The 9,993-nt window shown below is 46.1% G+C and overlaps 2 long non-coding RNA genes across 3 annotated transcripts; both read right to left on the bottom strand.

Annotated features, from left to right (window-relative positions):
- Positions 1 to 2,174: 2,174 nt before the first annotated feature.
- LOC125555389 lies at positions 2,175 to 4,411 on the bottom strand. The gene is made up of 5 exons (XR_007304684.1): positions 4,314 to 4,411; positions 4,130 to 4,231; positions 3,500 to 3,964; positions 3,255 to 3,419; positions 2,175 to 2,403 (listed from the first exon to the last, which is right to left on the bottom strand). It is a non-coding gene; the product is annotated as an uncharacterized LOC125555389 (long non-coding RNA).
- Positions 4,412 to 4,530: 119 nt separating this feature from the next.
- On the bottom strand, positions 4,531 to 5,570 carry LOC125555390. 2 transcript variants are annotated; one of them, XR_007304685.1, is made up of 4 exons: positions 5,322 to 5,570; positions 5,134 to 5,235; positions 4,793 to 5,046; positions 4,531 to 4,704 (listed from the first exon to the last, which is right to left on the bottom strand). It is a non-coding gene; the product is annotated as an uncharacterized LOC125555390 (long non-coding RNA). The 2 variants fall into 2 exon arrangements; XR_007304686.1 differs by having other exon boundaries at positions 4,531 to 4,699.
- Positions 5,571 to 9,993: the final 4,423 nt, after the last annotated feature.

Genomic DNA, 9,993 nt, shown 5'->3' with positions numbered 1-9,993 from the left:
GGTAATATTTCTACTACATTTTAAACACACTTACCTCAAAGCTGGTTAGAAGGCTAGCACAGGCTTTAGTCAATCCGCTCTTGGCGGACTGAACCTTCTGGATCACCGCACTCATGATAGTGCGGTGCTCCTCATCGATGGAAGCGCTGCGAAGCGCTTCCAGCAGATTGTCCGGTGCCTCTGGATGGACAGAGGTCACCGGCACAAGCATTTTGCCCCTCTTAGAAGGAGGCTGCCTGCCCGAGTCCGGAACCGCTGGAGGGTCCGGCACGGTGTTCGGCTGAGGGCCGAACTCGGAGCTCTCGGGGGCCCTGTCCCTGCGGCTCCCGGAGTCCGAAAGGTCGCCTTGAGGCACCTCTAGGACTGTCTCCCCTCGATCCGGTGCCTCTTGAGACAACACCTCGGCGTCATCGGCAGGATGAGGGGAGGTGGCGGTCGGGACTGGAACGCTATCCATGTCCGACGAGCCCAGGGAGACATCCGATGATACCTCGATATTGGCTCGGGGCGGCCTGCATAATTGTGTTCAGCGTTAGGGAAAGTAGTGCGACAAAGGAATCATATGGGTAACTTTGATATCCGAATACTTACGATCTCCTCGAGGGCTTGGCCCTGGGCAACCACTTGTCTTCGCTTTCGTCGGCGGTGGTGGAGCTGTCCGGAAGGTGAGTCCTTCCCTTCTTGGACCGTCCGGCCTCCCCAGTTGGGGCGGCCTTCCTTTTCTTGTCTCCTCCAGTCGGTGGGGGAGAATCTTCTTCCTCTTCCTCGTCTTCTGGGGAAGAGTGCGCCGCAGAGTCATCGGACGGTGAGTCCGACGACGCCTGGCGTCGGGAACTCTTTCGAGTTCCCTTGGCCTTCTTGGTCTTCTCCGGCACCTTATAAGGGGCCGGAGTCAGCATCTTCGCCAAAAGAGCATCTGCGGGGCCTTCGGGCAAAGGAGCCGGAAAGTCGATCTGTTCGGCCATCTTCTGCCAGTCCTGTCAAAGGTCCGGGAGTTTAGATCCCGCATAGAGCCAATCTATATAAAAAATAAGTATCCTGTGAAAGGTAAAGCAGCTTACCGCACTAGCTTGGCACTTCGCGCTGAATCCGCGATCCACAGTGATAGGGGGAGGGACCTCGGCACTTTTGAATAGCACCCTCCAGGCGTCTTCATGAGTCGTGTCGAAGAGCCTGTTCAGAGTCCGGTGCTGCGCCGGATTGAACTCCCACAAGGTGAACTCCCGTTGTTAGCACGGGAGTATCCGGCGGATGAGCATAACCTAGACTATGTTGACAAGCTTGAGCTTCTTGTCCACCATGTTTTGAATACATGTTTGAAGTCCGGTCAGCTCTTTCGAACTACCCACTACAAGGATCCGGGTCTATTACAACAAAATCATTTGTCGCAATGCATGTTGTTTCGTGGCGATAAGTACCTATTGCGACGAAACGACATTCGTTGGCAGCCGTTGCGACTGCACACATGGTAATAGGTTATTACCACGAAAAAGCAATTGTGGCAATAAAGTGTGCTATTGCAACAACCATGCGGGCAGTTGCCACATGTTTTCCCGTGACAACACTCACTTGATGCCACAATTTGATTTGCGGAGATAGCTTTAATGCAACATGTAACGAATTGTGGAGACTGATATCTCGTAGCGATAAACATTTGTGGCAACAACCTATGCCAACGACGACCATTTCGTGGCGCAATACTCTTCTGTGGCAATAGTCAATTGTGGCAACAAACTATGGCAACAATCCTTGTTTTCGTGGCATTAGGCATGTTGCCACAACCCACTATACTTGTGGCAATAAACTATGGCAGCATTAGACATGTTGCCACGCCCCACTGCGTTTGTGGCATTAACTTATGGCAACAAATATTCGAATCGTCGTAACAAGAAATTGCAACGTACTTGTTTTTATGGTGATAAATAGGTATCACAACAGGTAAAAACTTTGTAGCGAGAAATTATTGCGACAATTTATACTTTCCGTGGCGATACTCTATTTCAACAAACTTACTTTTGTGGTGCCAAACTGTTATCGCATCGTGAAATTTTTTGTGGCGCCAAGCTATTACAACAATATAAAGTGCTCCGTTGCAACATCCTAGTGCAACAAAAACAGATAGGCGTAGCGAATGAGATATAACGCAACTCTATATTTTTAGTGGTGCTAGCATGTGGCAACCGAAAGTGGGTTGTGGTAATAGTCTATTGCAACCGTAAAAAAAATACAGGCTTTCGATTACAATATTCAAAACCATACGTATAATATGCAGATTCATAAAATTCATAATTTTCATAGCAAATATCCATCAAATGAAACTCAAATGTAATTTAGCCATCCTAATTAACTTCGAAGACTAAACTGCCCGTGATCTAGAGTCCAATCCAGCTAGTTCTTTGGATCCTGCAATCAAGAAAAAAGTTCTAGTTAATTAGTCGAACATAACATACGTCATACAATTATTCCAGCCCCATTGTTAAAAACTATCGCTAGACTAACTGGGCTAATATTATGACAGCAAGCATGTAACTAAGGGATCAGAACAACTGTACAAGTGTAAATGTCTAAAGCATAACCACAAGTACATCTACTAAAACCTTCTTTTTTGAGAAAGAAAACATTGGTTTTAACTTAACGGTGCCGGGCTGAATCACCCAAAGCACAAGCAACCACAAGGGCTGGTACATCGGCCTCCCATTCCAAATAGTGGTTAGGTTCTAACATCCTACCAAGACTAGCAAGCTCATGAGAGTTTTCCCAGCAACGACATACATTTATTTCATAATAAGAAAACCATAATTTGAGCGGGTACTTGGTATCCTCAATAACAGCAGCATGGGCTGACAAGTCAACCTTATTGATATTAAGTGATTCCATCAGGAGTTGCGTGTCCGTTTAAAAAACGACCCTCACGACCCCCATATCAGCGGCAAGAGATACTACATGGGACATTGCAGTGGACTCATCAGCGAAGGCATTACGCGCATGCTCATGACATCCTGCTCATGCATACAGAATGGTGCCATTGTCCGATCGTACATGTACTAAAAGCTACTGCTATTGATTTAAGTTAAGACTAGATGTATAGTTTCAGTTAAGTTCATGTCCCTAGCTAGCACATATTCCTTTTTCGTTTAAGTTGTGACTCGATGCAGCAACACATGGTAAAAGAGAAGAAGTAGCTAGCTAATTATGAAGACCAATGACATATAAAATGCAGGTAAACATGAAGAGAAAGCAAGGTTGTGACTTACCATTGCTTTAAACATTCGAGAATGCCTTGCTGCAGCTTGTATGAGCGCATTTGAAGAAATAGCAGTTGGCCTTGAACCTGGAGTCTTATTAGGACTAGATCTCTGTAAAGGAATATTTTGCAAGTTTGGATTACTATTTTCTTTGTCAACCCTCTTCGTAGGCACCTGCAAATAGAAGCGCACTTTTAGCAATGCAAGTAAGCAACATAAATCTTACAAGGTCGGAAGCATATGACTGTAATCACCTGTTGGGTTCCCATCTGTTGGCTCAATTCTACAAACTTTGCCCTCATGTTTCTTTCAAATTCCAGTCTTGATGTTCGCTCCTCTTGCAACAATCTGTCCCTTTCAGCACACTCTTCTTTTAACCTCTCCTCAAGTTGTTCTCTCTCAGCATGCTCCAAGTTAATCCTCTCTTGTGTATTTGCACGTTCAGCTTGTAGTTGATCTTCTAATTCGTTGACCTACTGGCTGAGCTGAGAGTTTCGCTCCTGGGTGGCTGCTGTAGCACGAGCTTGCTCTTCGATCTGGATACGAAACCTTTCAGAAGCAGTTGAAGTTTTGGCCATGTATCCGTACCCATGAGGCTGCGATGACTTGCATTCCAGAGTGTCTTTGTAAGCGGTCTGGAAAATATTGTTTTTCTACTCACTTGAAAGTGGACCTTTAGTTTCAGTTTCTTTGATTTTAACCTCTTGAAGTGCTTTGTCCTAAAAATGGAAGGAACAATTATAGGTGCAGCATCAATATTGACACTATAAAAGATGAAACAAGAATAACACGGTCCAATGCATGAATAATCGCATCTGATGATGAAACATGCCGAATGCACATCATTGACTAACTATAGAATAACCAAAAGTCAGTGTACTCACGTAAACTTTCTGGGAATCTGTGTTAGACCATGTTCCATCGTTCGTGTGGGTGAGTTCCCACAGAGCAATACAATCTGGCTCTTCTCCAGTTTCCAAGTTTCTCTGCAAGTAATATACCAATGAGATGCTTGAAACATGACACCATATTTAGCAGCGAGGCATACATATTTAGTTGGACTCATACCTTCTCAAAACTAACTTGCGAGTAAGATTTTGATCCGATTATGTGTTTTGTCTTCTGTTTCTTACGGTTATCGGCGTTCTTTTGGCTGCGATCCTATCAATTCATTGAAACCAAATATAACCAGTGAGACTAGCCATTTCATCTTCACACATAATAGACAAACTGTGATCTTAGAGATACCCTGAAATTTTGAATCACTGCCAAAGTACTCAATCATCCATTCCCACTCTTCTGGTTGCAAATCTTCCGGCAGATTAGCAAATCTAGCTGCATCTGTTTTGTATGCCTTATAAGTGGAGCTTAGAGTTGATCGCCAACCTCTATATCGCTCTTTCGCAATTTTGAGAACTTTTTCTTCTGTTTATGGTGTATCTTCCAAGTCCCATCTGTCCTGTAAAGCATACAACAAATAAATATACATAAGCAGCGCATTATCGATGGTAAAATAAGATAACACATGTGAAAAAGATTGTACGCACTATCATATCTGCAACAATGAGTCGATGAATGGTAGGGTGAATGTCCGACCACGTCCTCACTCCAATGAGTGGTAACTTTCTTTTCATTATGACTACCACGTCATCCTTGAACGAACGATAGTTCATTCCTACTATACCACCCAATTTTTCAGAAAATGTAATATTTAGCTTTGCAGATCCATTGGCAAAACGCTTCTTAGATGCTTTAAAACCTTTTAGAACACCTCGCCCTTTCTTCTTCTGTCCACCAGCTTCTACAGCCCAAATCATACAAGAAAAATTGTATTACTCGGTATTAGATTGTAAGAAATGATGACACAAATGTAAAGGAAAGCAAGTACCATCCTATAGTAGCGCACGGTTGCGGCGAGCATGGGATGGCCATTCAGCAAGGGAACACATGTCATTAGCAGACACTGGAGTGTCAGATTGTTCTGGAGTTCCTGTAAAAGATTTAGTAGTCTTGAAGGTTTAGCTATTTAACCCACACCAAGATTTTATGCATTATAGCAAATGCTAAACAATTTACCAGATCTGGGTTGTCCACGTTGGTTTTTGTATGCCGTTATACTTTCCATCCTTGTTAAGAGAACATAGCCTTTCTTTAGTGCACACAAAGACAATCATGGGACTTAGCATTAACAAAGCATTGATGTTCTGCACCATTCAGATAGGTGACTATGAAGTAAGGATGTTGTGTACCAGGAGCATCCTCCGTAAAATTCATCATTGTGCCCTTGTGTAGGTAAACCAGACATAAAATTTTGAGTCAATGTAAGAAGAACATGACTCATAAAATCAAATCAGTTTAACTCATATTAAAATTTGAGGCAGCTCAAACTGAATGAAGCTCAAGGTCAAGCTGTAGAACATGACTCATGCTCAGCTTGTAACGATGTCGAGTCGATCTCGAGCTAAATGAGACGGCAAAAAGTATAAATCTATGTTGATTATTCCAACTAGATAAGGCGCAACACGTTATAAGAAAGCAATAAAAACAAAATATTTATTAAAAACTCATATTATAGTGGTCTGAATAACATGCAGAGGATGCACTAAACCTGAACCCTAGGTTCTCTTGACGTACATTATTCAGAAGTATTAAGCATATGTGAATGAACATGAAAGGCGATGTATCAGTGATAGGTTGTTCATGAAAATACTACTCTGAATCAATAGGAAAAAACATTTCCAATGTGACTCGTGTAAGACCAAATATCTATTAAAAATCATCTTATAGTAATCTGAATCAAATGCAATGCAGAGGATGACTAAACCTGAATCCTCTGCTCTGTTGACGCACATATATCATCTAATATCTACATAGTGGTGCTCAAACAGCCAGTGGCGTACCGTGACAAGCTATAGGGGCGGGGGGAAACTTTTAAACTGGCAGAAAAATATGCAGAAAAACTGATATGAATGACATGAATTCACAAGGCAATCGAACATATGGCAGTCGTCTCATCGGCAGTTGTCGATTTGTCATCTTAACAACACAAGCTTTGTACATACAGAGTACGTCTATACCTTTCAGTTAATAGATCTAATGCTCAAAAAACAATGTAGATAATAATTAAATTGGCGATGATCCACGGATGGGCTGCACCAAAACGCTTAGTAATTAGTAAAAAAATACAGTTTTGGAGGAGGGGTCACGATCCCCTTTGGCCTCCACGAGTAAACAGAGCGAACCAGGAGCAGAGATGCCGGAGAGGCCTGCAAGCACGCTGGGGTCGGGTGAGGCAGCAACCAGTGCCTGGCCACCACGTCACGTCCATGCCGGCGTGCACAGCCGAGACGGCTGCGGCCATGAACCGGGCCGGGAGACCCCGTCGAGCCCCAGTTCTAGGCCGAGGCGAGCTCCATGGCGGCCAGCCTCTAGGCCAAGGTGAGGCGCTCCGCCGACCCTCCAGGCCGCGAACGCCTCCGCCGAGGCGGCCAAATCGAGGCGCGATGGGAAAATGCCACCGGCGGCGGCCATGTCCCCTGCCCGGACTTCTTTTCTAAGACCAAGCGGCGAGCGAGGAGAGAAGGGGCAGCCCCTCTGAATCGGGATCGAGAGAGCCGCGCATCGAGGAGGAGCTCGCGGGGGAGGGGGGTTTGATCCCGGACGGAGGCGGGCGCAGAGGAGAGGGAGGAGGGGGAGATCGAGGGGGACTGGATTTTTTAGCAAGGGAGGAGATCGGGAGGACTAACCTGACGCAGTGCAGCTGCTGTGGTTCGCTCTGTTGACGCCGTCATGACGCCGACAGCACAGATGAACAGAGGCGAGAGCTCAGATCCAATCGCCCGTGAGGACGCCGTGATTTGGTCTACAGTTATATATTCGTGGGTTGTTACGAAGGTATTTAGCGGGAAGCTGATTTTTTGGTGGGAACAAAGATGCTAATTTGGGACTTTTAGCAGGAGGTTAAAAAATATTGACGCAAACAACAGTACACCTAAATTAGGTGGTGCAAAAGTAATTCTTTTTGTATTAAAAAGGTAATTATTTTTTGAGGGAATTTTCTATATTGTAAATATATTTCGAGCTGGAGGGAATACTAAATTGTTTTTGTAAAAAGTCATATCATGGTAAAAAAACACCAAGTCCGAGAATTGTGAAGGGCGATCTGAGGCCCTCCCCTGTACCATTCTCGCCGTTGATATTTGTATAGTCATCGCCATTTGAGGAAGCCAATTAACGAACGAAAAAGAGTACCGGTCACCGACACACAACCTCAACAACTACCAAGCACCTATAAGATGTGCAAAAAGGGATCCGTTTAGAGCCGACGAAGACCACCAGGACAAGGAGCGATAATCTTGGAAGATGTGCGATAGATATGCCGGACTTAGGACTCCAAGACGATACCTCCAGGAAGGGCACGACCACAAACGTCGTCACCGTCCGATCCAAAGATCAAGTTTTCACCCGGAGTAAGACGGGAGGAGTGAGGGGAACACGACGTCCACGGACGCCTTCACCGTCAACCAGTGCATGGACTGGGTAGGTGATGTACCACGGTGCTTCAACCCCTCTGCCGCAACCCCGGTCGGCCAACCACCCGCAGCCAATTAGGAAGGTATTGTTTCATCATGGATTGTCAAAAAATTGTGCCTTGGTCAACTGTTGGACAAAGCAGAAATTTTTTGGCTAGTTCTCAACAACATGTCACAGAAATCTCATGCGACCCTCACTTTAAAACTATAGGTTATACGGTGATCTTTATGATCGTTCCTTAGCCGTGTGCGGTGCCCCCTTCCACCATATTCCACCTCGGTCATATCGTAGCAGTGCTTAGGCGAAGCCCTGCGACGGTAGAGCATCAAGATCGTCACCACACCGTCGTGCTGACGGAACTCATCCCCGACACTTTGCTGGATCGGAGTCCGAGGATCGTCATCGAGCTGAACGTGTGCTAGAACTCGGAGGTGCCGTAGTTTCGGTGCTTGATCGGTCGGGCCGTGAAGACGTACGACTACATCAACCGCGTTGTTATAACGCTTCCGCTATCGGTCTACGAGGGTACGTAGACAGCACTCTCCCCTCTCGTTGCTATGCATCACCATGATCTTGCGTGTGCGTAGGAATTTTTTTTGAAATTACTACGTTCCCCAACAAAGTACTGATGGGATAGGTTAATGAGACGGTCGATTTATGTCAGTCTCGATCTCACATTCCGATCTTGAGATGGGATGATCTCAACATCTTTCATTTTACCGGACAATCCGTCGAGGGTTTGTCCATGGCAGAGTAGGTCCGATATAATTATGTCGCTTTTGTTCAAACGATAAACATAGAGATTCAACTATGTAAATTAAACAGTCCTGCATCGCGACGCCTTTACCTGTCGGATCCGTCCTACATCGGATCCACGCGCAAGGGGCGAACGAGCCCTGTCGCCACCGCCGCTGGTCGGGCTTCACCTAGTCACACCCTCTAGCAGAGGTAGGGGAGGGCAGGAGCAGGAGGCGGGGCGCTAGGAGGCGGTTAGCGATCTCTCCCATTGCCTACGAGGGCGGCTCGGGAGGGTCCTCCGCGCCACAGTAGGTCAAACATAAATTGGAATTTTTTTTACCGAAAAAGGGTTTCCCCCGCATTGTATTACCAAGCAACCAACACCGACAACATCGCAAAGGCTGGGGCGAGCAGCACAACAAGCCCAAAGGAAAATAGAAAGAAAGAAGAAGAAACAAATGCCCAAGGCCCTTATCTGGACTGAGCGGGCGCCGCCAGACCCCGCCGCCGCGCCACCTTGCCGCCAATGGCAGCGCCGCTGCCCAGCTGATCTCCTATGCACCGAAAGACCACCAAGAGGTGAATGGCCAGGGCTGCTAGCGTCGCCCGGGCCAGGCCCGGAGGCAGGCGCTAGTGACGGCGGTGGGGAGGGAGGGGAGAGGGAGGGCTTGGGGAGAAGGGGGCTGGGGCACGTCTGGTCGCCCGCGAGGATACTGATTTGCGTATTTGTATAGTTCTTATTTATACGGATTTATTACAACGGCTCCCAGGTGGATGGACGGAGAGCTCGGGAATGGAGCGCACGGTCTTGGAAGCTGTCGACGGAGCCGCGACCGGAGTCGGCCCGGTCGTCGAGGGTGACCCAATCATCGGAGGCGACGTTAGTGATCACATGGGTGGTGTAGGACGTCGATACGTGTCGATTGTTGGGCGGCATCGGCTCCGGGGTGGGTGGACTAAGAGCTCGGGAATGGAGCTCCGGGTTGTTATGCCGACATATGCTACCTACACTACTTAAGTAGGTAAAAATATGCAACCAAATTACTATATAAATATCAGTTTAATTTTAAAAAATATGCAAAAATAATGAGATCATTTGGATTTGTGGTTTAAAAGTTGCAGATAATCAATGTTTGGTCAATAAAATTACTATCTTCTTTCAAACAGAGAAAGAAGGGCCACGTCGATCACATATTTCAGCAATATATTTTTGTGTGTGGATATATTTCAGTAATATACGCTATCCGACTTTCAAAAAAAAGTACTAATACTATACGCTATCTGGTGGAGCGCGTAGGGAAAAAAGAAATACAGGTGACGGCAGACTCGAACCTGTCGCCAGCTCTGAAGGGAGCTGATCTTTCCACTGGGTTATCTCAGCCGTTGTGTCATCTGCGGACGGACTTAAGCTTATTGAGCGAAAGTTTTCGCTAGCATATAAAGGAAAAAATCGCACGCTGGATCAGACGCCTGTCTG

Source organism: Triticum urartu, chromosome 5, assembly GCF_003073215.2.
Source record: "Triticum urartu cultivar G1812 chromosome 5, Tu2.1, whole genome shotgun sequence".
NCBI classification, from domain to species: domain Eukaryota; kingdom Viridiplantae; phylum Streptophyta; class Magnoliopsida; order Poales; family Poaceae; genus Triticum; species Triticum urartu.
Note: the sequence above shows the minus strand (reverse complement) of the source record. Positions and strands in the feature narration are given on the sequence as shown.